The sequence below is a fragment of the Ambystoma mexicanum genome, chromosome 2p, assembly GCF_040938575.1.
Source record: "Ambystoma mexicanum isolate Mex_15411 chromosome 2p, UKY_AmexF1_1, whole genome shotgun sequence".
Lineage (NCBI taxonomy): Eukaryota > Metazoa > Chordata > Amphibia > Caudata > Ambystomatidae > Ambystoma > Ambystoma mexicanum.
Window position 1 is genome coordinate 1,262,755,971 of NC_090923.1, and position 26,640 is coordinate 1,262,782,610.

A 26,640-nucleotide genomic window follows, 5' to 3' on the forward strand; every position below is an offset into this window, starting at 1 on the left:
TTTGGCTAGCCATAATATTGTACATATATGGTTGCACATGTTGATCATAAAAAAATCGGAAAATGTCTTGATCTTCTAATAATATGCCTTGATCACTCCCAACACTGTGTATCTCATAACTGGCATTGCTACCCTTACCCAGGAGAGCCAATATCACCATATTGTCTTTCCTTTTCAGTTTCAGATTGAAATGCCTATGGTGTCTTCATTTAAATTCTGCTCCAAAGTGATGGTAGATCTTAACGTCTGTTCTGATCTTGTCAAATGTTTTCTATGTATTGTGACCGCTGTTCCACAAGATAGTAGAGGTTGAATGTTCTTCCTTTTGTCAAATTTGGTTTTAAACTGGCTTTTGGTCATCCAAACAGTCATTGATTCATAAAGAGAAGGGCACATTATTGGAGAGGGAATTACTAGAGTACCAGCAATTCTGAGTTCTAGAGAGTTCTATACTGACCAACACAAAATCAATACAGTGGTAATGGCAGTATGTGCGTGATGCAAAGTAAATTTGAGCAGGTTTGGGTGAGCTCCCCTAAATATCATCCAACCTATTACATGTATGTTGGGATTTTAGCATCTTATTTGAAGCACAAGCATTAGTATGGTATTAGTATGGTCCTTACCAAGGGCTAGATTAAAACCACCACAAAGGCAAAGAGGGGCAGGCTAGTTTGATAAATTCTAATAACAAAGTTTCAGAAAGGTGGGGATAAACCTGGAAAGAAGCATGGATTGCGTGTCTGATAAAGGTAAATCTATTGGCCAATGAACAACAAGTAATTGTCGATCTACAATAGCTTTCAGAGGCAGACTTTAAGAACTTAATGTTACGGCTCAAAACCTAAATATCCACCATTCTGAGTGTGCTATTGAGGTTGCAGGAAACAATGACAACATCTTACTTGTTTTAAGCTTTAAGCACAGCTTTCTTCTTAGATTATTATTGAGTTTCCTGCAAGCAAGAAATTGAAAACAAGATTGAATACCATAATTATTGACTGCCTCTCATTAACATCAAAATTTAGGACAGCCATCCATTAATAAAACAAAACCAATTCTTTTGTGAAAATATGTCACCCCTTTTTAGTTCAGAATATGGTATTGATAGTTCTAAAACACTTTAGTCCCTCTTCTGCTGTCCCCTGAATGCCCCATTGGCAACATGATCCCCCAAAATGCCCATTTACCACAAGGTAATCCATTTACACTTTTTTCGAAATCCCTATTCAATGAACCATTTTTTGTGTGAGTGGTTATCTTTGTCGAAGTCCCAAATTACCTCCCTCTCAATCCAACATCCCCAACATTAAGCCAAGACCTCTTCAAAGTTTTAAAAATCCCTAATCTTCTACATCATAAATACACATACCAAACATATAGATTGTAATAGTTGTAGATGCCTAAAGGACTGTGCACGAAGTGTCAATGCCTAGTGTGTAAAGCTCTCCTGCCTAAATAACTTCCCTCTCTAAAAGAAAGGACTGTCCCTTAATGCCTTTATCAACTTCAGCAGCCTCAGAATCATCAACCGGTAGAACTCCCTGCAGTGATCGAACGTAAGATTATATAAGCAGGAGCAAATAGCATCTCCTGGGCATCCAGCATTAACCAGTTGCCAGGAGCTATCACTGGGGAGCGAGGAGCAAGTACATAACGTTCCACAAATCTAACTTCCAAGTACGATGCAAACATGTCATTTTGTCCTTTATGTATGACCCCTTATGCTTTAAATGGTGTATAAATGTGTCCTACGTTGTATTTATAGTTTGTCCCAAACACTAAAGAGTTTAATTCACATAGGAGCCTTTGTTCAGCATTAGGTGGCCGGGGGAGCTAGAAAGTAGCACCTGGTAGATGGTTGTGTCGAGCTAACCAAGCTCTTCTACGCTAAAGTAGGAGCTAAAGAGCTCCCAGGTCACCTCAATTTCGAACCTTGCCACTGGGAAGATATGATTTTTCCAGTTCAAATATTAATGCACAACATATACTTAATATATAGTAAAATGCCAATACCTATGGTGCATAGTGTATAAAGTGGCATGGCATGATAGAAAGTGCAAATACAGAAAATGCACCTACACACTAAGATCAGTAATCAATTCCAGTATAAGTATAGCCAGCATCATAAAATGAGGTAGGATAATCAAGCGATATCAACATTATATAGCCATAAGCAGTAACTGTACTCTATAATAATCTCTACGTTTAGACAGAAACTACTTGACTTTTCCTTAAGTCATGAACACATTCCTCCTGTTCCATTTACTTGTAATCTTCTCAATTTTTTGTAAAGCCTATCATTCATGTGCTTCAAGTTCCGCCACTTCCTAGTTGCATGTGTATGTTTATACTGCAAAATAAAATAGGAACACGATTTTGCAGATGCCTTTGTTTTTGATACTAATGCATCCAGGAGTGTTTCACAAACTGTTTATGTCAAGAAATTGGCAATGATTGTGGAGGCTTTCTCTTTCGGTATTTTAATTTGTTGTGCCCTTTGTATATCATTTGCAATATCTGTGCTGGAGTCTACATCTGCAAGAGACATGTGGCACTCATTACGAGTTGTGCAGTGATGACGGTGGTAATTCTGCTGGACGGAAAAACCGTTACGGTCATGGTGACCGGCAGAATTACTGCTGCATTACAAGGTGACAGTAGCACGCACACACCATTGGCGGTAACATTAATTCCATCTGGCGGAAGGAAGGCTGCTATCTACGCCAGCATCAGGGACAAGGTTGTGGCGGAGGACATTGTCCCATGGGACAGCGAGTACTACCACAAATGATGGAACAACCTCAAGGCCAGGATCTGCAGCCTCATTGACAAACATAGGTATGAGACTTCGGCCACATGAGGCGTCACTTTTGAACCACTCGTCCTGATCCCATGAGAAGAAAAGGCCAGCAGCATCCCCACATGGAAGGGACAGAGTACATTTGCAGTGCCAAAGTGAGAGCAAGGAGGTGAGTCTCTAAGTCTTTAAGTTATGTTTCACATGAGAATTGTGATGACTCATGGGATATCGTCAACTTTCCACAGGGGGAGCTCTTCCCTGTGAGGTTAGGGAAGTGAGGACACTACCCAATAGTCCCCTAGTCGTGGTGGAAATCCGAGACCTCACAGGGAGAGTCTCTCCTCCTGGGTATAAGCACTCCTGTTCCATGAAGGAAGTCCCTAACCCCTCTTCAGTTGGGACCAAGTACCTATCAGAAATCCTTGATAACACTAATGTCTGTTATGTAATGTCTCTTTCATCTTTGATCCACACATTGATATATAAATGAGACAAAGAAGAGGAAAAGCAACCTGCATAGTAATAACAGGTTGTGTTACCATAGTACTGACAAGAGGCATAACAATTATCTCAATAACAGGAAAGAAGGACTTTGACCTTGTGCTGGGGAGGACCCAGCCACAGGAAATAAAGAGTGTGAAAGTACTAAGAAATAGTTAGAGCAGCCAGCATGAAGCCAGCCCAGCCCGGGAAGTTCGAACCTGGGAGTCACAGTGGTGATACTCAGAGAACCGAGAGTCAAGAGAAGCTTGGGAGTAATCTCCCTCACATCAGTAGGGAGATCCACAGACCTAAAAGTCAAGAGTGTATCAGGAGGAATATCCCTCATCAAAGTGGCAATCAAAGTAAGAGTAAAGAGAACACTAGACAACAAGAGCGGTCGGGAAATAATTGTAATAACATCATACGACAGGGCAGAATTTCTCGAACTGTAAAACAAGCTTTCAGTAGCCCTTGGGAAGAAGTGAAGAGACTTTTGAGGACTATTGTAAAAGACTATCCTAAAACAGACCTCAAGGCTGTACAAGGTGGGTCAGGAGAAGGGAGTCATTCTCCTGAACATACTCTCTTTGTTGAATCAGAAGCTAGGGCAAAAGATATATGGAAAAGAGATCAAGACTGAGCCCGTTCACCAGGGGAAGTGAGTAATTCTCCTTGGCTGCTGAACCCTTTTGCAGATTAGTGGTAGGGTTAGAGTAGGTTTTTGGACAGAGGACGGACACTTTTAATTTGGAGACACATCTTGATGACGTGCACCAGAGTTGATATTAATTTAGGTAGGGATATCCCTTTGGAAATAGGGAGAGGCAAATAACTGCCTGCCTTAAATGATTCCAAGCCTGAACTCCTTCTAGTTGGTTCTCAGTAAAAACTCTCCAGGCTCCCCGAACTGGTAAACACTTTCTTTTATTGCCTGCTGTTGTATTACTGTGCTCAGTAAGGTTAAAGCCGTGGGTGTCTTCTTTGATGCAACCTTGTCTATGAATGACCAGGTCAATGCAGTGATCTCTTCATCAGCTATTATTTGAAGCTGCTTTGCCGCATTAGGCCTTTTATCTCCAAGAGAACTCTGGTATTCTTGCTCGCATCATAATTGGAGCCAAGATCAATTACTGCGGTAGTCTTCTTGTAGGCACCTCCCAGTAAAAATATTGCAAAGCTTCAAGTGATACAGAACAGTGCATTAATAATAGCTTCTCACATCAACGGAAGAGCACATACTACACCGGCTCGAAGAGCACTGAATTGGATACCTGTGAAAGAGCAACTGAATTGCAGGGTGTTCTCTATCACTCACAAATGTATATTTGGCAGAAGCCCACCCTATCTTAAAAGGAGGTCACAGGGGAAGGAAGTAACTCAATTGCTTAGATGTAATCCAAGTCACTTGCTCGTGGTGACTTGTGTGAAACTGGAGAGGGCAAGCAAATGCTCTTTCCATTTTATTGACACATTCCTCTGCAATAAGTTGCCTTGTTCGCTATGACTGAATCACTCGCTCGTAGCCTTTAAGGCCATACGGATCCCATAAGATCTTATTTTTCACATGAATGGGTTTGGCTTGGTATGGTCTGTTTTTATCCTGCTGATTTTATTCAGTCAGTCAAACAAGTTTATTCGGATTTAGAAAATCCATCAAATGAGAGAAAACCAATGCACATAGCCAAAAGATTACACAATTCATATATAGTTCCTAAAATCCTGTGCGGACGACACTTATAAGCATTCTAAAAAACAGGGCACAATAGGGTAAAATTAGTATATGTTGCATAATCACTGATCCATAAAAGATAATATTTACAGGAACAACAATTAAAAACATTATAGACAAAATAATCATCCAATGTTACACTTTTCATTATTGCCTTCCGTCTCCCTCCCAGTCTTTTTCTAAAATACATTGCTCTTTTTAGAAAGGTGAGCAAAGCCCAGGCCGTAAAGACAGTGTCTGCACTTAGAAGAAAGGCGAGTGCTGCTTTATAATGACGTATCTCAGACTTCTTTAGGGCAGGTATCAGAGTTACTCTGCAGATGCCTGCATAACCAGTACAGAAAAACATTAAATGAGCCAAGTATTCACGCTGATGACCACAAACCGGACGACCAGCCGAATCTGGGAATCCTTTCCAATTGGCTGTATTCCCTTTCAAGAGAAGGGAATCAAACGGCGCCTTCGTTATTAGCCACCTATCTTTTTTGTAGGGACTCCAGGTTAAATAGGGTTGGATCCCAAAGGTCCTACTGATCATGGTATGGAATTGGCCAGATGTATTACCATACTCCAATAGTATTCTTTTCCTCACTACAGCCTCACCCACCACAGATTTGTGGCTGGATCCCTCAGCCTTAGTTATAAGTGCAGCTGGTGGGAAAAGAGCACTGAGGTTGACCTCCCCAAGGGCATTAGAAATATAGACGAGTCATGGAATTTTTTGCCACCCACTCTGCCCAACACAGTCCAAATAATAAAATGACACAGGGAGGCAAATTGGTTGGCCCACAACCGCACCCAAAATAAAATCGGGGCCAACGCCCACTGGTCCTCCCAAAACTCCATTCCCAGTTCTCTGTGTATTGATATACAGGCTGCTGAGTTCGGGACCCCCAACAGTTGCCTGAAAAAAAAATTCTCTTTAGTTTGAATTTCTGCTGCCCTTTGAAAACCCCATAAAGGGCTACCATACATAGTAACGGCCAAAGTTTGGGCACCATAAATCTTGATAATGACTTCCAGAGGCTGGCCCCTACAACTTGACATAATCGAAAAATACCCCCTATTTGCTGGCTCATTTTGGCCGATTGTTTGGCCACATGGGCCCTGCCAGTCAAGGCTTCCGAAAAGATGATTCCCAAATAGTCAAAAGCCTTAACTCAGGGTATGATTTATCCGGCACAGAGCATCGGTTTTATAGCCACTGGCCGTTTTCTGCCTACACATGCCATCACTGCCGATTTTTTGGTATTGAATTTTAAACCTAATTCGCACATGAAGGTTGTGTAGGCATTGATCAGGCCCTGTAATGCTGTTGGGGTTTTGGCTAGCAAATCTGTGTCATCAGCATAGGCTAAAACTGGGAAACCCCATCCCCCCAAGACTAGAAAGTCCGCCAAGATACAGCACAACGCCCTGCCGTACACCACAACCGACTCTAAAACTGACCCAGAGCTTTACCCTGTTTACCTTATAAAAGGCCGTGCTCAGGTCCATAAATGCCAGGTATACTACCTCTGCCCTACAAAAAACCGAATTGGCCACTAGGAGATATAGGTTGAGACTCTGTTCCATTGTGCCAACTCCAGGATGGAATCCAAATTGAATATCCGAAAGAATCGATTGTTCCCCCAAACAAGTTTCAATGCGAGCCAATAGGATTCTCCCGAAGATTTTAAAGGAAGAATCCAGCAGAGAAATTGGTCTATAGGCACTAGGGCTGGCAATGTCCCCTTTTTTAAAGATTGGGAAAATAATTACCCTTTTCCACGAAGGGGGCTAATTCCCTGATTGCATGCAGGCATTGAACACCACCGTTAAAAGTGGTGCCCACATGTCCACCGAATCTTGAAACAAATCTGAGGGGATCATGTCCGGTCCCGGTGCCCAATTATGGGCTTGGAGGTTGATAGCCTTTTTAACCTCCTCCACCTCAAATTTTAGGCAAGACACAGCAATTTCTACACAGTCCACATTATTTACCACCCCAAACAGGCTCCCAAAATGTTTTAACCAGGCCTCTTCCTCCACGTGTGTCCCACTGCCCATGTTAGACCAGCACCCTTCTGGACCACCCTTTACAAATTCCCAAAATGCCTTCTGGTCCCTTCTCTTGGCCACATTCAGGAAGCCTTCCCATGCCACCCCTTCGATTTCCGTTTTTCTTCTCTTTGACTCCAGCTGGTAGACAGTTCTAGCTTGGGTTATCGCTCTTCTACTGGATGTTGGGTCCTTGAGTATCAACAACAGGGCTTGCTTCGCCCCTTTGCAGGCCTCATCGAACCAACCCCTCTGCAGTGATCTCCCCTTAGCCTTAAAAGCTGTTGTAAATTTCATAATAAGAGCAGCCACCAGTTCCACAAATGTGTCAACAACAACCCTCAGAGGTAGGCTGTTCCCCAGTATATCCACCAAAAGGGATTCATTCTCCCTGATTGAATTCAAATGTAATTCCTCTTCTACAATGGTCCCCCATTTGATTCTTCGGGAGCCAGTGGGCACACCCAACATTGGACATGGAGCAATGTCCTTGGAAAGCCCTAGCCCCAACAGGCCCTTAAGCGACAAACAGATAGGGTGGTGATCACTATGTACATCAGCGATCACCTCAAAACTTACAGTGCGTTCCCATAAGCTCGCAGAAATGCAGAAATAATCAATTGTGGAGGATCCCAAGTGGTTGTTAAAGGACACCTCGCCCGGAATGTCCGGGGCTAGGTGACCATTAACAGTATATAAACCCCATTCAATCAACCAAGAGCTCATTTGCAGGCCCTTGGAACAAACTCTCGCATCCCTCATACAAGGAGCCGGAATATTCACTAACATATCCTCCAACGGATCCAATGCATCCTTAGATACTCCCATTCCCATTTTAATATTAAAATCACCCCCCCAAATGTACGATACATTTTTGTTCCTTCCTTTGGACAGTAGGTCCTCAATGAACCCCTTAACTTTTGATAATCTGTCCGTCTCTGAGGTGTGTGGACTTTTATAGAAATTAAGAATACAAATTGACTCTCCCTTTGCTGTGGATAAAAAAAACACCTGTAAAAAATCTATACCTGTGGAGATCACCTTAGTCCTACATTCAAGTGAGGTCTTGATCAAAATACACAGACCCCCAAAACATCTACCCCTCAATTTTTTCTTTGCCGGGATTCCATATGAAGTAAAACCGTCTAGTTGCGGGGGTTCCAAGGCCCATGCTTCCTGAAGTAGAACCACTGCGTTGGCTTGCAGAATCTCAATCACAGGCCCAAGATTCATCTTCCTAGTTGAGCCAGCAATGCTCCATGAGAGCAGATGGAATTCTGTGGTCTTACTCACCGGACCACTAGAAGTTGGAGTGCGGACTAACGGCTGCTCTCCCAGGCAACCACCAGGGGTTCACAGCACCCTGGTGCAACCAGTTGTCAATCTAAATCCTCCCAGGAGGTAAGGATCTCATACTGATTATCCAAGGGCAAAAAGCCCGAAGGATTCTTTTCCATGGCAATAATGTGCCCACTCTTTGTGGGTATCCTACTCCAGCCACCCACTGATTCACTGTTTAATGTCAGCCGGGCTGGAATGGTACCTTTCACCACACAACCCCCCCCACCCTTCTACCAAGCATCTGGCTATGCACCACCCGCCCCCCGCCTACCCTTCTACCAAGCGTCTGGCCATGCACCACCCGCTCTCCCGCTCTCACATAAAAGTAGTCCAGAGGGAGAAACTTACTTAAGAGTCTATTTCCGTTTGGCTTAAGGCATCGAGCTAGATTAGTATTTAAAAGGCAATCTGCTATTAATGCGTCTGAGAAGGTCTCCACTACACAGTCCCCTGGCAGATTTTTAGGCCTATTTCCAACCCAAACTACTCTTCTTGCCATACGGATGATTGTAGGGCCGATCTTGGGCCGCATCAGGTTAGAGTTGATCCAATGCGACACCTTGTTAATTCGGGAGAGTATCGATTCAAAGCAACCCTTGGGGAGCCCAGGGAGACCCATAATAACCCCCACATAAGGGACCGCTTCAGGCAGTAGGTTCAAAGTTGTCAGGTTCCCATGCCCATGTGAGGAAGCTGTTTCCTCTGTGTCCTCGATATCTATGACCTGTATGGGCCCACTCTCCACATTTTTGTTCCCTGATACTTCTTCCACTACCACTGTGACGGCAGCAGGGGGCTGCCTGCATTGTACTTTCAAAACCATGTCACAACTACTGGAATGACCACCCTTTAATTACACATATAAAGGACAGGGCCCGGCAGCAACCGCATCCTCCTCCCCCCTTTTTGCCATATCACACCATTTTAGTGAGATTGCTCTGATGGAGTCGTCCATGATTGCTAGGGTATTGAGTACCCCCTCCTTCAGTCCCCGCAAGGATTTTAACATCTGCTGGAGGGGTTTTAGCTTCTCATCAAGTAAGGATTCCAGCCTTTCTTTGTCCCCCTCGCTAGCTAGCGAGGAGTCCAAGGTCAGGCTGTCTTGGTCCTCGAGGATTATGTTGCTTACCCTTGGAATGGCCGCCATAGGAGGCATAGGGGGCTCCTGTACCCATTCCCGAGCCATCCCCACTCCCTCCATGTCCCCATCCCCAACCCCAACCCCAGACCTCAACTCAAACGGCAAAGGTCCGGAACCATCCACCCCAATGATTCCTTTTCTATAACCCTCAATCAGAGGGACAGCCTCTCTAGAGGCTCGCTCAGCCGCATTCATGTAGTTTACCATTTTGTTGGCCATTACGTCCATGTAAGAGTCGAGGGATCTTTGGGAGGCATTGGATACTGGTTTTGGCGGGAGTTTTCCAGCTTTAGTATGTTTAGTAGTTTTAACATTTTTGGGCTTTTTCGCCCCCTTCCCTGATCAGCCCACTCCCCCTGAACTCCCCTCATACCTGGCTTTTCTTTTCACCATGGTGCGGGTTTAAGTAGGCCTTAATAACTATATAAATAATTACGCCTAATAGGAGTCTATGTTGACAAACGTGGTAATGAGTTTACCACGCTTTTAGAGCCGGTGGCAATAGAGGGTGAAACAGAATAATATAATATAATATGAAATTGATCAGTAAGCAATGAATGGCCCCACCCTTCAAAGCACTTTACTCAGTCATGGTTAAAAACACCTAAAAGCCCCACACAGGAAGAATATAACAACAATACAAAACACAGTAAACAATGTATAAAACTGACCAAAAAAGAGTATAAAAACAGATGACTAAGTGACAATAATAAAATAATTAATAATCAGGTAACAAAATGGGGGGGATTAAACTCGCAACCCCCCAGTAACTGAACTCGAACAACGAGAAGGGGCCGCGTGGAAAACGAGGGATGGGTGTGTAGAAAGTTCCTTTGACAGTCAGTGAAGGCGCCACAGTAAATAAAATGTCATGGGGCGGGGAACGCCCGGCTACTTCAGGTGCTGCCAGAGTCTGACTCCCCCCCCCCCCCGCCCTCAGTTAAAACTGTAGCAGGAGAAATATGGCAGGGAGTCAACTGCCAACACCTCACCAGATTATCAAGATTCCTTCAATTCGCGTCTCAGCAGGTTGCTCCGGGTTCCATCCTAGATAAATCCACACGGCCACGAAGAAGCCACAAAGCCGCCGGTGAATCAGTCACCCCCTGCAGGGTGCTTCCTCTGTGCGCTGGAGCGCGGAGTCCGCCGCGTAGCAGAGTCCTTATGAGCCTTGGGCGCCTCCTCCTCCAGCACTTCCTGGAAAAAGTTAACCCCTTCAGACCACAGGGGAAACTCAGCAGAAAAACAAGGACACCAAGGACTCTGCTGGACTTTATTGCTGATGTTTACTGGACTTGGTGCTTGATTTAAGAGATTGCACAGCATTATTACATTTCGTTTTAGCTTATACTGCTTTTTCTGGTTTTATGTTTTATTGTTTTAGTTTCCTTGATTTTCGGGTTTTATGTTGTATTGTTCGCTCTTATTATTTGTGCACCTGTTTGCCTTTGTGCCAAAGGCACTCTACACGATTCTAAACATAAACATAAACATAAACATAAACATAACCATAACCATAAACATAAACATAAACATAACCATAAACATAAACATAAACATAAACAGAGTTAGGTTATTTTATTAATTTCTTAAATAAAATCTTGTCAAAATATGCTGCCCCTTTGTCCGACTCCGAACTCCACCCCACCACAGAATTCACTGGTGAAATGCATGTGTCCCCCTTCTTAGATGGGCCCAACGGACAGGGTAATGGGCAACCACATGGCAATCTGTACAAAAGTAATTTGAATACATGCATGTGAAAGGGAAGGTGGGACATTGTTCAAATACACATGCACTGTAGGGTAAATGTGCATGTGAAGCCATGGAACCATAAGAAGCACCCATGTCTGCTGTGAAAGTCCAAATTGCAAATTGAACCCCCAGTGCCATCACATCAACAAGGCATATTGGCAGGCCAAAAGGCAATGAGCCCATGCACATGCTCTGTACACCCTTAGCAGACACTACTGCCACCTTGCATGAGCTGGACTCATTGACCTTCAATCGACACTGATGATCAGACAAAATGTACCTAGGATGACCATTCATCATGTTGCATGAGTGTCTTGCTAGCCCATGTACTAGTATTTGTGATGACTGACAGCATGTCATTATCCTTCCAAAAGGTTCAAGATTGACTCAGTCTGATGAGGCAGTGCCCTTCACTTCCCAGCAGAGCACCACTGGTGGAAGTGCACCAACCTCCACCTCTGCACATGCCACCATGGGAAAAGCAGGAGGAAGAGCAGGAGCGAGGCACCAGGGCCAGAGCATAGAAGCACCAAGCACCAAGCACAGAAGCACCATGTCAGCCATGCCAAGTAGTGAGACAGCCACAGTCCCCACAAGTGTGCCGAGTGGGCCCTCCACCAGGGTTTGCATGTGGCACAGATTGCACAATACCTGATGCAGGCACTCCAAATGCAGCTGCAAGTGTGGCACCTCTAGCAGCTGCGACTGCACCAACACAGCCAGCCCCTATGGTGGTCCCTGAGGAGCAACATCCAGCCAGTGTCACACGTGGCACAACACCTGCACCCACCCATCTGCCACCTGACTCCCACTCATCACCTAAGACAGACAGCGATTCCCATTGCCATGGTGAGCTGGATACAGGGAATGATGACAGTCGTCCACCTGATAACGATCACAATGGCTTCAGGTCCTCCTGCTTCAGCCCTGGCCCTCTCCACCGTACACAGGTTGTGTGGCAGCATTGAATAGATGCAATATGGGGGAGACTGGATGCCATAGAGAATCACCAGATCACCATTGAAAACCTGGTGGATTTGCAGGTATAACCTCTGCAGGCCATACAGGACAGTGTGCAGGCCTCCTCAATTAGAATATCCTGGTCATTGAACTGCCAGCGCTGCCAGTTGTCCATGATGACTGCTGCAATCACAGCCATGGGCCAAAGTTTGAGGGAGCATGCAGAGGGCATTTTGGCATTATTTATTTATTTATTTTATTTATTGTATTTATAAATAGCCCCCAGGCGCAGAGGTATCAGAGCACTAAGAAAGTGCTAAAGAATTGGTAAATAGGCATTTCAGAGGCAGGCTTGTTACAATTATTTCATTTAATTACAAGTATTTGTTAAAGAAGTTTGTTTTTACTTTTTTTCGGAAGAGCAAGTAGGAAGTTTCTTCTTGGATACACTGAGGGAGGGCGTTCCAAAGGGCGGGGCGATGGTGTTGAAGCTGGAGCCCCCAGCTCTCTTTCTGGTGAATCTTGGCGTGATCAGGGCCGATGAGTAAGAGGAGCGCAGATTCCGAACAGTGTTTTTTTTTTTAGATGTGGTTGGTAAGGTAGGGACTGGGGGTGGTGTTGTGCAAGCAACAATGGTTGATTGTAATGAGTTTTAACTTGATAGGTGCTTCGATGGGGAGCCAGTTCACCTCCCGCCCAATTTGCGAGATGTGGTCAGAGCGTTTCAAGCCTCAGACTACTCTTAGTGTCTTTTATCAGTTGGAGTTTGTTGATGATTTTCGTAGAAGTTCCTGTAAAAATGGCTTTGCAATAATCTAATGTACCGGCTATGATGGCCCTGGCTAGGGTGAGGCAGTTACTGGGGGTGAGACATTTTCTGGAGAGGTTGATGAGTTTAGTGGAATAGGCAGCAGAAGAAGCGATTGCTTTGACATGTTTGTAGAATCTATACACACCAACATGCTTCTCACCATACACAGCATACAGGGCCAGGATTCAGAGCCTTCTCCCTCCGTTACCTCCATGGAGGGATCATTGCCTGAGAGCCCATGGAGCCGCTCCTTGTGCAAAGTGACCCATACATTGCCCGAGAAGGCTGGCAAGGACAAGAGCCCTTGAAAATTACTTGAATTTACATGACACTATTTCACAGGCCACAAGGGAGGTGGGTGGGAAGAGTTGTTGCACTTGGGGGAGGTGGATGGGAAGAGTTGTTGGGGATGGGGTAGGTGGGTGGGCAGAGTTATTGGGGACGGGGGATGTGTGAGTTGGAAGGGCTTTAGGGGATGGGGAGCAGGGTTGGATGGGGTGCCGAGGATGAATGCTCACCACAGTTCTCAATAAAATGCAAGTTCACTTGAACAAATACAAGGACAATGTGCCTCATTATAACCTTGCTGGTCCGGTAATTAAGTGCAGGTATTTACATATGCCGGTACTTTAATGGTCTGTCAGAGTACAAGTATGCTGGTGGCGGTAAACTGACTTATCTCCAGCCAAGGGCTGGCAGTAAATCAGGGCCTCACTGGTATTAAAACAACAGGTATTTTCCGAACCGATATTGCCAGTGTCAGAAATTCCAGCAAATCCACCATGGAGTCTCTGGAAAGGGGATTTACCGCCCTTTCCGCCACCTGCAATATCCTGGTAAAACAAGGTTATCAGGCAGTGGAAACGGTAGGTATATTTGCCGGTAATCTGGGGATTTTCCACAAGGATACCGGAAAACCTATAATGAGGCCCATTAATGCCGTTTGTGTGAAGGTGATATATTCAAAAACGTGCCTGTACACAAAAGTGTGTTGCATTTGAACAGTTATGTGTCCAGAAAATGTTTTCAATGGGTTCCTGCTGCACCAGACATCTAACCCAGGCTTCCTCACTCTCACTGTGAGGCAGCAGTGCATCATTGTCATTGTTTGCTGAGGGAGGCATGTCCACATCAGGGGGCAAGGGGACATTTCACTTTAGGCAGATGTTATGCAGCTTGGCACAGGCACTAAATATGTGGCTGTCTTCTCTGGCCTAAACGTTAGGGTCCCACCAGAACGCTTGAGACACTGAAAAGATCCCTTCAGCAGGCCAAATGACCGCTCAATGCAGAGCATGGTCCCAATGTGTGCCTCATTGTAGTCGACCCCCTGTGGAGTATGTGGATATGTGGATCGCACACAGGTGTCATCAGCCATGGCAGCCAGGGGTAACCGGACTAACCTGCAAGAGCATAGGACACAGATATTAGTCAAAGTGAATTGAGGAATGCTGGCATGTTACATGTCGTGGTCATGGACAATCCCCTGATGCGGTTAAAGCACATTTGTACAACATGGTTTTCATTCCCAGAAATTAAACAAACTGTAATATACATTGTCATTGAGAGATGCATTGTGCACACAGCTCACTCACACTAGCTGTGCCAGCCATGGCGTGTGATAGGGTTCTAGTTGTGCATATTGTCTGAGTTGGGGCCTATGATGTGCTGCCAAGCATGTGCCCTTGTGGGTGGTTGGTTGTTCTTGTGCATGTTTGTGTTTTCTGCTTTCCTGACACAATGCATTCACATACATGGTTTGCTGTGTACATACCATCACTGTCTGGCCGTGTTGCATTGTCATTGTGCAGTATTGAACTGTTGCACTGGCTGTGTAGGTATGTGTGACCTATGCATTTGTGGTTCCTGTAGTCCTCTGCTTGTGTATGAGTTACTTGCTGGGGTAATATGCATTGCTGACATACTACTGCATAGTTCTGCTGTTCCTAGTCCTGTGGGCTGGTGGAGCATATTCCCTTCTCGCTCCATGCGTTGGACGTAGCCCTTCTCTATTTCTAGACCACGCCTTCCGCGGCTCAGCGCGTCTCAATGCTATTGCAAAGTACCGACCAGACGTGTGCTCCATAGCTCGCGGTTCTTCTCCTTTTCCACACACGCTTTCCCTTCCTTGTCCTCACCCTTCATCTTACCTGCTGGATTCGAGTTCTAGCGAACTTGCATTGCCTCCTGGATTCCTGGATTCGACCTCCTGGAAAACTGAACGCTTTCTGGATTCGGCAGAGACACGGGCCGCCTTCTTCAAAACCCACTCCATCCGTAAGAAGGCATCAACCAAGGACGCTGGTAAAGAACGGACTCAGGTGTGGCGTGAACTCCTTGACAGTTTGAGACGCCACCCGATCGAAAGCGATATCGACATGGAGGCTGACGTGCAGGACTTGATGCGTCGTATGCAGGAACTATCAACCGAGGTACAGAATCTGAAAGCGGAGAACGCCGCTCTCAAACAATTGGTCCTATCAAAGAAAGTGTTATACTGGGCGGCATCGTGGATAAATACGACGGCTCAACAAAAACCCTTTGTGCATTCCTGGATTCATGCTTGGTTCACTTTACCTTCAAGCCTTACTACTTAGCGACCCACAGGGCCAAGGTGGGTTTTATAATCTCTCACCTTTCCGGGAATGCCTTAACCTGGGCCACTCCCCTCGTTAACTCTAGTGATGCCCTCTTGGACGATTATGATGGGTTTATACGGGCCCTTAAAGGCATGTTTGACCCCCCTGAGCAGGTCTACAGCGTACAAGAACGCTTGTTAGATTTTCAGCAAGGGACCCAGGATATGCTCACGTATGTGACCCGATTTAAACAACTGGCAAAGGAAGCTGACTTGTCCACTGAGGCGAGTTTTACCCTGTTCAGGAGAGGATTGAACGAAGGAATTAAGGATGAGCTGGCCAGAGTGGCACGACCAAGCTCGTTCCAGGCACTGATGGATCTTGCCATGCAGATCGACTTCCGTATCCAGGAAAGGAAGTCAGAAAAAAAAAAATACAGGGGAACTCCTTCCAAGGTATCATTTGAGGGTACCCCCAGACCCGACATCAACCCAAGCCCAGTCACGGAATCCGAGCCCATGCAGATTGGGGCCTTTCGTGGACCCATATCTCCACAAGAGAGAATGAGGAGAATTCATACGGCTTGTGCATGTACTGTGCCTCAGGTAAGCATTTGGTTAGGGAATGTCCTTTAGCAACCCCTTGGCGTTCGGGAAACGCCAGCTCCCGATCCTAGATGGAGCAGAGCTTCGGGAGAGAGATATTTGCTTCACATCCATTCCATCCTTGAACTCTCCTAGACAAAACAATTTGGTGGTACTACAGGCCTTTTTATCACCATCCAAGAATACAAACTATTCCATTTTGGCCCTGGTAGACTGCGGAGCTATGGGAATATTCATCGATCCACCATGCAACCTGTGGATGCTATTGACGGAAGACCCCTCACATCAGGGCCCATAAACCTGCAGACCAAGGAGATACGGCTTACAATAAATCACCATCAGGAGCTGATCAGGTTTGACATCATTAAGTCAGCTCATTACCCCTTGGTATTGGGCATGCCCTGGCTACAGAAACACAACCCATATATCAACTGGTCTGCAGGTTCTCTATTCCTAGGCTCGGAGTTTTGCATGTCTCAGTGTCTATCCCTAGAACCTCCATTAACACACCCAAAGGAACCAACAAAGGAACAACAGACACCACTAATGGTATCCAATGTCATGCAAGTTCCTGAGGCCTACCAAGCATATACTGATGTGTTTTCGACTGCCATTGTCCAGGCCTTACCCCCACACAGACCTGAAGACTGCGCAATAGATACAGAACCCTCTGCAGTGATTCCCTTCGGCAGGATGTTCATTCTTTCCGAACCCGAGAAGAAGGCCCTAAGAGAATACCTGGATACCAACCTTGAAAATGGCACCATAAGACCTTCGAAATCTCCTGCTGGTGCTTCTCTATTCTTTGTTCCCAAGAAGGATACCAAGGAACTCAGACCCTGCCTTGATTATCGCGGGCTAAATCAATGCACCCTCAAGGTACCTGTTACCCATGATTTTGGATATCCTGGAAGCCATGAGAGGCGCAGTAATATTCACCAAGTTGGATCTCAGGGGTGCCTATCATTTGATCTGTGTCAGGGAAGGGGAAAAAATGGAAAACTGCCTTCAGAACACCCTTTGGCCATTATGAGTATCTAGTCATGCCCTTCGGACTGGCTAACGCCCCAGCAATTTTCCAACGCTTTATGGACAGGGTTTTTTCTGACATGCTGTTTCTCTTTGTTATTGTATATCTGGATGACATACTGATCTTCTCCAAGGACCCTATACAACATGAAGAGCACGTGAAGGCAGAGACTCCGAGATCATAAACTCCTGGCCAAACCTGAAAAATGCTTGTTTCATGTAACCTCCGTTCATTACCTAGGGTTTATTCTTAGCCCAGAAGGCATTGGTATGGATCCTTCAAAGGTAAAAACCATATTGACCTGGCCTGCTCCAACTTCCGTGAAACAAGTTCAATCTTTCCTGGGACTTGCCAATTTCTACCGGAAATTCATATCTAATTTCTCCGAGATAGTACAACCGATTGTTGCTCTCCTGAAGAAAGACACTCCTTTTCTCTGGTCAACACCAAAAGATATGGCGTTCAAGCGTTTAAAGGCAGAGTTTACACAAGCTCCTATCTTGGCTCAACTCGATACTAGCCGTCCCTTCCTGGCAGAAACGGACGCTTCAAATTACGCCATTGGCGCAGTCCTGAAACAAGAATTAGGAGATAAACTGGAACACCCAATTGCTTACCTCTCACGAACCCTGACTCCCAGTGAACACACATTATTCAGTCCTGGAAAAAGAATTGTTAGTCATTCGCCAAGCCTTCAATGAGTGGCGACATTTACTTCTGGGAGCTAAACATCCAGTTCAGGTCCGTACAGACCACCGGAACCTCCAGATTCTGCAGTCTTTGAAGTGTAAGATCAGCCGCCAGGCGCGTTGGGCATATTTCTTCACCCAGTACCAGTTCCATATCACTCATGTTCCAGGATCACAAAACCTAATTGCTGACGCCTTATCTCGACGACCTGACTACGAGCCCACTGAAGACAAGGCATATCCTCAGATGTTTTCCCCCACAATCTTTGTGGGCCAGGCAGTCAACCTCCTTGAAGAAATCCAAGCCCAAACCCAATCCTCTGATCTGTGGAAGGACACATCCAAAAGAAATCAATGGAATATAAAGGTCTGGGAAGGTTATTTGCTCAAGGACAATGTATTGGTCATCCCTACAAAAAAACTACAACAAAGAATAATGAATCTCTGTCATGATACCCTACACTCCGGACATCGTGGTGTCACCAATACCCTCCGTCTGATACAAAGGCAATTCTGTTGGCCTAGGATGAGACCCGACGTACGGCAGTACATTCAATCCTGTGTTGTCTGTAGCCAAAATAAACACGATAACAAGAAACCAGCAGGCCTTCTACTACAAACTACACTGCCAACAAGGCCTTGGGAGATTATCGCTACGGACTTCATTGTGGAACTGCCACCTTCCAGTAGGTACACCACCATCATGGTTACCACAGACTTGTTCACTCATATGGCTCATTTTATGCCCCTGCGTAAATTACCATCCTCTTCTGAACTAGCAGGAATCTCCTGGAACACATATTCCGTTTGCATGGACTCCCTTCCAAGATTAAATCGGATCGCGGACTTCAATACATCTCACAATTCTGGAAACATCTCTGTCAAGGCTTAGGGATCCAACGTGCCCTTTCGTCAGGTTATCACCCTCAAACCAACGGAATCACAGAACGTGTCAATAAAACCCTGGAACAGTATCTTCGATGCTTCGCCACCAAGGTCCAGGATGACTGGTCACTCCTGATACCCGTGGCTGAATTCGCCTACAAATATTCTGACCATTCGGCACTTATGATCAGCCTCTTTTATTGCAGTCAAGGATTTCATCCATCGGTCCTGCCTTCTGTTCTTCCTCAATCTACACCAGTACCTACAGTTGAATCCTGGATCGAAACCCTTGTCAACATACATAAGGAAGCCAAGGAATTCTTTGAGAAGGCCAGGAAACAGACCAAGAAATATGCAGATTCCAGAAGAAGACCTGGCCCTTCTTATGCAGTCGGTGATCAGATCTGGTTATCCTCAAAATTACTACCCCGACATCTATGGCCTAGTAAACTGGCCCCTCTGTACTATGGTCCATTTTCCATTAAAGAAATTATAAATCCTGTTTCTTATCGGATCAAATTGCCTGAATCCTGGAAGAAGATACACCCAGTTTTTCACACATCTTTACTGAAACCCTACTATCCATCCTCCCGAAAATCCTCCAGAGCTCCTCCTATACTGGTCGATGACCAATTGGAATATGAGGTATCTCGGATTTGTGATTCCAGGTAAAGAAGGGGCCAGCTTCAATACCTGGTTGAATGGAAAGGATATCCTCCTAGCGAAAGCATCTGGGAGCCTGTCTCAAACATCAAGGCCCCACGGCTGCTCAGAAGGTTCCACCTCATCCACCCAGGCAAACCAATATGGCCGTCCCGCATATTCCCTTCTCGCTCCATGCGTTGGACGTAGCCCTTCTCTATTTCTAGACCACGCCTTCCGCGGCTCTGTGCGTCTCAATAGTATTGCGAAGTAGCGACCAGACGTGTGCTCTGTAGCTCGTGGTTCTTCTCCTTTTCCACACCCGCTTTCCCTTCCTTGTCCTCACCCTTCATCTTACCTTCTAGATTCGAGTTCTAGCAAACTTGCATTGCCTCCTGGATTCCTGGATTCGGCCTCCTGGAAAACTGAACGCATTCTGGATTCGGGAGAGACACGGGCCGCCTTCTTCAAAACCCGCTCCATCCGTAAGAAGGCATCAACCAAGGAATCCGGTAAAGAACGGACTCAGGTGAGAAGGAGGGAACTCTGTGACAAGCACATCTCCCACATAAGAATATCCTGTAAATGGCTATCCACTCAACAAAAAATCGACTTAAAAACCCTCTGCCTTACCTATAAAGCCCTAAACCACCTAGCCCCCCGTACCTCACCAACAAACTCACCTTAAAACCAAACATAAGAATCACTAGATCCTCTAATACTCTCTGCCTCATCGTGCCCAGATTCACCACCAAAAGAGCTGAGGGCTCCAGTTTCACTGTCCTTGCCCCTCAACTTTGGAACACCTTGCCGCTCAATATTAAATTGGCCAAAACCTTCCAATTGTTCAGAAAATTAGTCATTAGCTGGCTTCTGGAGAAGGCAACCCTCAGATAGACTAAGCCTATTACTAACTGTATATATTGTACATACCCTGAAATGTTTAACCGTGAAATCTAACTACCTGCTTGTACATACTGCATATGGCATATTACCGCCAAAATTGTATAATTGCAATCATTTTCTATATATACTGTAATACTGTAATAATGTAACCTGTCCTTAAGCGCCCATTTACCCCTGGGTCTGGAGCGCTATACTAAATAAAATAAACAAACAAAAACAAACAAACAAACACAAGTGTTTCAAGGCACGATGAGGCAAGAGAGGGGGAACAGAGGGAAGACAGCGACAACATCTTACTAGTCCAGGTGACATTGAAATCACGCAAGTGCAGCAGAGGGAGAAGGGTAAAAGTGCAGGCAGAAGGGGGAGGGGACAGTGCAGTGCATAGGATAAACAGTAAATAAATAAAGACAATAAATAAAAAGTGTGGCCAGCTTGTGGCAAGTGCAAGGGTAAGTGCAGACACCAGGTGTCAAGTGCAGGTAGGGAGGGGGGCTGTATGGATACAGAAACAGTCCCTGAGTGCAAGGGTTGCGAGGGGGCAGTGTAGGAGTGCAACTGGCGGGGAGGGGACCTTGGTCTGAGATAAGAGGGTAGTCAGGTAACCAATGCAGTTTCAGTTTCAGCCAAGAGATCAGCAGGGAAGAGGAGGAGAAAAAGCAGAAGCAAAGAGGAAGGTCTTGAGGTGCTTCCAGAACTGGAGATGGTTCTCCTCAAGTTAAGAGAGGCAGGGAGTATGTTCCAGATTGAGGACCCAGCAGAAGAAAGAGATTTACCACCAACTTGTTTCTTGGAGAAGCGACTGACCCTGAGGGAGTTGGAGACGGTTGAGCGACAAGCTCGAGAAGGCAGATATTTAGGAAGAGAGAGTTGAAGGTATTGAGGCCTCAGGCCCCAGAAGGCCCTGTGGACAATGCAGAGGGTTTTGAACGTAATCCTCACTGCCACTGGGAGCCAGTCCTGGAGATTTCAGTCCTGGAGATATAAAATCTGTGGGCTTGAGGCGAATGACAAGTCTGGCAGTACTGTTTTGGATGAGTTGCAGAGGGCGGATAGTAGAGGCAGGCAGATTTAGAAAGAGGCTGTTGTAGTAGTCCAGCCTAGAGAGAACCAGAGCTCTGGAGACAGTGAGCTTCTGGGTAAGGAGAGGAAAGGAAGAATACCTCTGAGGAGGTGCAGCTAGCAGTGTGACTTCTTTGAGACTTCAGAGATGTGAGGAGAGAAGGCAAGGGTGGCGTCGAAGATGACATGAAGTTTGTAGCCCCACAGAAGGGAGCAGGAAGTGGGCCAAGAGAGGCCAGCCAGAGAGTGACAGGAAACGAGGGAGCAGGTGTGCCGATGAGAAGAATCTCGATCTTACTGGCATTAAGTTAGAGATCATTGGCAGCACACCACTCCTGGATAGCAGACAGACAGTCAGAGATGAGAGAAGGAGAAGAGGTGATTGAAGGGACCCTGAAAATGAGTTGTGTGTCATCCACAAAGCACTGAAAGTTGGGGCAGAGAGCGGCAATGCGCTGGGAAAGAAGTGCCAGGAATTGGTTGAACAGCCAGGGAGAGAGGTTAGACCGCTGGGGAACACCACAGGTAGAGATAGAGATAGAGGAGAGGAAGGACCCACGTTGGACCTGGAAGGGTCGATCGGAGAGGAAAGAAGTCAGCCAAGCCAGGGCCTGATCGGTGATACCCAAGTTATCATGGAGACGGTTGAGCAGGATGGCATGCTTGACCGTGTCAAAGGCAGAAGAGACAAGCAGGTTGTTATGTGCCTTCCTGAAATGAAGAATGCAGGAACCTATCCTGATATTTTTCTGTATTATTTTCCAGATAGTGAGTTAAAAGCAGAATCATTTTTAATTTCTAATGTTTCCCCTCTTGCAGTTCTGCGGTTAAATTCTGGAGACATGTTGGCTCCTGGTGTTACTCTGACCTTCTGATATGATGTGTACATTTGATGGGGCTTTGGCAGTTAGTGTTTTCCAGGTGAGGCAAGTTGTGTGAAAATTATGTAAATTTTCAGGCAACCAGTATAGTTCCTTGTGTCAGGTGTAGAGGTGGTTGAACTTCTAAAATGAGGCAGGCTGTGGAATGCCAGACATCTTTCAGCAGGCCTTGCAGCCCGCTGAGCAACATGCAAGCAGTGTGTTGTCCCCATTCAGACAGGAGAGCAATAAGGTAGGGACAATGGAATTGGTAATGTGTGTTTTTATGAAGACTTCCCGCTCATTGATGAAGCCAACTGACGTTTTGTTGAGGGTGTTTTGCAGAGAGAGAGAGACAGGAATTTCAATATCAGTAAGACAATCTTGTGCTTGTGTCATTTTGGTAGCACCATCAAGAATGGTGAATTGTTTCTAGGGATGAGTTTCCATTAGTTACTTGACATCCTGGCTTGAATGAGGGAGAGGCAGCGTTTTAGGTGATAAATGTCACTGAAGCAATTGAACTTCAAATACAGCTGTGTGTCAATAGGATATTGTTAGATTTGATTTTGAGTTCAACAAAGAGGATCCCCAGTGGGTCCATGTAGACATTAAATATTAATAGACAGATGATTGAGCCTTGTGGTATTCCCCAAATATCTGAGTATCATCAGAATCTGGAGATGGCCATGTAAATTAGCTGGTATCGACTCAGAAAGTGGAAGTGAAACAAGTAAACGACAGAATCCCTTGCAGGAGAGTTCCATGTTAAGCTTTGCTTTGTGTTTCACCAAGTCAAATACAACAGAGAGGTCAAACGTCACTGGGATGTAGGGTTCTTCTTAGTGAATGATGAGTAGTGTAACACAAACTACCTAGATCTAGTGTTCTTGGTGGGTTGAGTGTCATCAATGTTGTTTCAAATTTTGTAAATTGCATCTCTGAAAAATGTATTAGTTACAGTTAATTTCAAGGGTACTGGGCTTCATTACAAGTTTGCCGGTCCGTTAATTACGGTACCGGTAAGCTTGCCAGTACCATAGTTACCGGACAGGCAAACTATGAGTTCTGCTCGCGGTTGCCTTTTCACTCGCCTGGTCGGACCTGGCGAGTGTAACGGCACCCACGAGTAGAGCATGTCGGATGCACGGGCACCATTCTGAATGGTGCCAGTGTATCCAACCTCCCTACTCCAATTGAGCCCTATGGGGCTCAAATGGGAACGGGGAGTCAAAGTTTCCATCCCCTGGCAATGGGGAAATACAGGGTCCACGGGGGTTGTAATGACCCTGTATTTGGCCATTGCCAGGGGTCGGAAAAATGTGCAGGTTTGGTGGCAGCCTGCCGGTCTTACCGGCAAGGATACCACCAAACTTGTAATGAGGCCTGTTAGGAAAGATTTCATAATTGTAGGGAATTTTCCTTCCATGTGGCAACCCCTAAACTTTTTGCTATTTTTTTAACCTTGTTCTTGACTTTGCCAGAGAAGTACAGCCTTCTGCCGCACTTCTCTGGGCTTTCGCTCCTTTCTTACGGGGAAACTGACATGCCCTTAAGACAGTCAGTACCGGGGAACGTGGTTTCCCGTAGTTTCTTTTATCGTGTCGCAGCTTTAGTGCAACACGACACAAGAGGGCACTGTAAGCTAAGTTACAGCTCTCTTGGGTCTCTAGCCTTCTACAGGCCCTAGATACTCTTTTAGGATGGTATTTGATCGGTGCAAGTCATTCAGGGACTCGAATGGTGGCAGCGATCGTTTTGTTTATTTTGAGCTCCTTTTGGCGTTCTGAGCACGTTTTTGCACTGAACCCAAAATGGTGGCCTGGCTCCCAAAATGGCCAGGCCGCGAGGCTCCTTTGTCTTGTCCATTGACCGTCGTGCTCCCGTCACCTTCCCCAGGTCCGGCGACCCGGGGCCTTCCTTATTTGGGCATGTACTTTCCCGCGAAACGTGGTTGCTTTCGCGGGCTTCTACATGTCGTTTGTGTGCCTCCAGTGTGTGGGCTGGGATGTCTGGTCCCAATACACATCCTGGGTGCCAGAGAGTCTAGGGTGGTGTGAATGCCTGGGACCACTGTGGTCCGTGATTGGTCCACGTATGGTATGTGTTTTGATGAGCGGATCTCCCATTGGCTCCCCTCCGTTTTGGCGCGAAGGGAACCGTGGATAAGAGGGAGCTGGAAACACCACTACCATGTCGATCTCCTGAGTTCTCACGAACGAAGGAATACAGGAGCCAAGTATCCTGCAACTACGAGGCTGGACCGAGGAATCGCTGGTGACCCGCTGAAGGAATCCTCCTTTGCACTGCTGTCGTCCGGAGAGCCCCTGTCCTCCTTTGATCGAACCAGAAGGCCTGTACTGGTGCTTCGACCTTTGGAATAGCAGGAACAGCTATTCCCGGCATCTTCAACCATCTCCTGCCAAGTAAGCCTTCGGAAGCGTCTCTGGGCCATCCAGTTGACTGACCAGCTTACCAAGGAGTTTGGCTCTGCAACCGCCGCCAGGTTGTGTTGTATTGCGAGTCCTTGTCCCTCTCCCACGTTTCGTACGCTTGGCGTCCCCAGGTCTGAAGGGAGGAGGGTTCATTTGGCTCGAATACACACGGCTGCTCCGTTGTCCTGTGCGGCAACAAAACTGTGCCGGTTTCGTCGATTGGGACGTCTTTTTGCTCTACACGACTACAAAGCGTTCCCTGCTCTTCTGAACCTGCCAGCTGCTGAAACTATCGTGGAGAAGCCTGGGTCTGCTTGCTTCGGGGACCGGTGAGTAGTATATCTAGGATCTGGTCGCCCTCCTGCAGTATCCCATTGCTTTTCCCTGCTGTGTAAAAACAGCACCCTTTTGCCGCGCTCGCGCTCTGCTTCTGCTCGCTGTGGAGGCTGCGCTTGAGTTGCGGAACCTGTTCTCCTTCTGCTGTGCACTATCCCGAACTGCCTGACTTCCTCCAAAGAGCTTCCCCTTTTGCCCGTTGGCACCGGCGTGGCAGGTACTTTGAGCACAAGGCTCCACTCTTCGCAGGGCTCGGACTTCCATCTAGTTAGGTGCCCCTGAAGGCGAACTGAGTCTAAAGCATTATCGCACTGCCTGTTTTCCTTCCCTGGCAGGTGGACTACATATTTCGTGCTTTAAACGCTTGCGACTGTGTATTTGTATATATATTGTGTTGATATGGTATGTGTTGGTTTAATATTGTGATATTGTGATTTTCTTGCTACGGTCATTATTTTAAAGGCCTTAAAATAAATGTGTATCTATTTTTGATATAACAACTGTTTGGAGTAGTTTGTCAGCGCTCTTGCTTTGTGTGCTCACTGCGGGCTTTCAGTCACCCTCACCCCTCTTGAGACCTAGTCTTGACCGCCGCGATCGCTACCTTGATTGGTCTGGCTTGTCCAGAGGTTACCCTGTTCCAAGTAATTAGGTTGGCCTTCTGAACTTCTGCGCCACCAGGACAGAGTTCAGAAATCCGTCTTAACAAGGCCCAATGTGTTGGGTGATCGTATTTATGCATTTAAGGGAGACATTCTTCTCAATTATCTTCCCAATAAAGGGTTGATGGATGATGGGGTGGTACTTTGTTAGTCTGTCATAAATGATTGTCATCTTCTTTAACATAAAGATGATCTGGCTGATTGTCAATGTATCTATCTATTGAAGACGAATGATTGTGCTTCCATTAATATTTGTAAATAGGCTGGTTTTAGGCCTGACTTCTGGCCCTCAATTTGGCACAACACGTAGGATGTTGTCACTTAACTTAGGGTATGCCACCCACAGACCGACTAAAATGAATTGGGACAAAGTGGAATCTGTGCAGCCATTACCACATGTGGCGAACTCATGTGGGTCAGAGGGGAGAGGTTTTGTGATGAATTGACATCTACCCTGCGGGAGTACAAGGATAAGTAGAAGCTATAGATCCTATTTAGCTGTTAGGGAGAATTCTCCAGAATGGCTAATTTCCCTTAACTACTGAATCCCTCAGCAGCTTTGCTGGATTTCTAGGATTTATTTTTTTCACCTGGTAAGAGTGTGAGCCTTTTTTCCCACTCTTACATGTGTTTTGCTGTGTGTGTTTAACATTTTCTTGTGTTCATAGACTGTGGAGCCTCACCTACTCCATAGGCATCATCTTTTTACTGTGTGTTGCACAGCACCTTCAGTGCAGTGACACGGGGTTGTTTTTTTCAGACTTCCCAACTCCGACTCCATTTTCTGAGACTGACTACTGTCTCTCAGAACATGTAAAGTTACCATTGACTTTATTAGTCTCTTTTAAAACTCACAGACCCAGTACAAACTATCTTACATAGAGTT

General features: G+C 45.9%; 1 long non-coding RNA gene across 1 annotated transcript in view; it reads right to left on the reverse strand.

Moving 5' to 3' along the window:
- Nucleotides 1-10,687, reverse strand: part of LOC138566042 (uncharacterized) — a 423,332-nt gene extending 412,645 nt beyond the window's left edge. The window contains exon 1 of the long non-coding RNA XR_011301809.1: nucleotides 10,530-10,687. This is a non-coding gene — a long non-coding RNA (uncharacterized lncRNA). The remainder of the gene's footprint in view (nucleotides 1-10,529) is intronic.
- Between the last annotated feature and the right edge of the window lie 15,953 nt (nucleotides 10,688-26,640).